Genomic DNA, 1284 nt, shown 5'->3' with positions numbered 1-1284 from the left:
ATATGTTGAAAAATGTGAAATTCAGTCAATTATCTTCAAGACAAGGTAAAATAATTGTATGATTCAAATATCTAACCAAGTTGGCAAAGCCTGGATTACCTAAAGAATGAGCCTTTCTGCATGTCTGCACAGGGTCACGTGGAACACCTCAGATTATGTTCTCCCCCTAAGTCTTGCTCTCTCTGTGAACAGAGACTCATCACTCCTCTGTTTTTATCCCTAGGTTCCAGCTAATAGTCATGGAACTCTGCTTATTCTCCTGATTTTGTCTCCTGCTGATCACACGGCAGAGATGGTGCCCATGAAACGCCCAACCTCTGCCTTTAGAATGATCAGAACCTGTCTTTAAATGTGTTCTGTGGACATTTTCTATGAGACATTAATTCTTATTGTATGAAAAGAGAATTGCATAATCTAATAAATGTAGGAACTACCAAATGAAACAGGATTTATGACTGCAGGACTTCTCAAACCCTTTAATTTGACAGTGTATATTATACATCCAAAAGGAATAAATCAGGTTTGGTCCTGTTGGATCTGTCCCTGGGTTTCGGACAATATTTTAAAACTCAAAAAATTATTTTGTGTTTATTTTTTTCCTACCATACAAAGTATTGGAAAGTTTGAGTCAGCCCTACATAATAATAAGGCTGTATATTTTATTCACCTCTGCAAAGCATCCTTTATTTCCTACTTAAAGGACACTACAAAAAAATGAGAAAACAATAGTTCACCTACTTTTAAGGAATCTAAAATATTAATACTCAAGCTACTTCTGAAATTTTGCAATTTGTTTCAGTTTTGTTCATGCTGATTCTTTTTGAAATTATTTTTATTTTTATTTCATTCATTTTTTTTTTTTTTATGCCTACAGCACCTGGTCTTCCTAGGTGGTCTTCCATCCAAGTACTAACCAGGCCTGACCCTGCTTAGCTTCAGAGATCAGACATTGGGCTTGTTCAGGGTGGCATGGCTGTAGACCATGGACCATGACTCCACTGGGGTGTGAACCCAGGACCTTCTGCGTGTAAAGCAGACGTGCAAACCACTACACTATGGAACCACATCGTATTTCATATGTTTTTTATTCAACTGTTGTCATTTCCTGTTATTAAGAAGAAAAATGTCTTTCAAAGGCTTCCCATTATCAGCTATGTCAAAAATGGCAGGGCATACCTAAGCAATGTCACCAAAATAAAAAGGAAAGATACAGATCTACTAAATACCTAGACTGTGAGTCAAGCAGTAATTGAATGCCTTGAGTTAAACCAAGCAGGGATGAAA

The 1284-nt window shown here is 36.9% G+C and overlaps 1 pseudogene; it reads right to left on the bottom strand.

The window, feature by feature from the left end:
* Nucleotides 1-865: 865 nt before the first annotated feature.
* Nucleotides 866-981, bottom strand: LOC120587254 (uncharacterized; annotated as a pseudogene).
* Nucleotides 982-1284: the final 303 nt, after the last annotated feature.

This window comes from Pteropus medius, unplaced genomic scaffold, assembly GCF_902729225.1.
Source record: "Pteropus medius unplaced genomic scaffold, Ma_sr-lr_union100, whole genome shotgun sequence".
NCBI classification, from domain to species: Eukaryota; Metazoa; Chordata; class Mammalia; order Chiroptera; family Pteropodidae; genus Pteropus; species Pteropus medius.
Note: the sequence above shows the minus strand (reverse complement) of the source record. Positions and strands in the feature narration are given on the sequence as shown.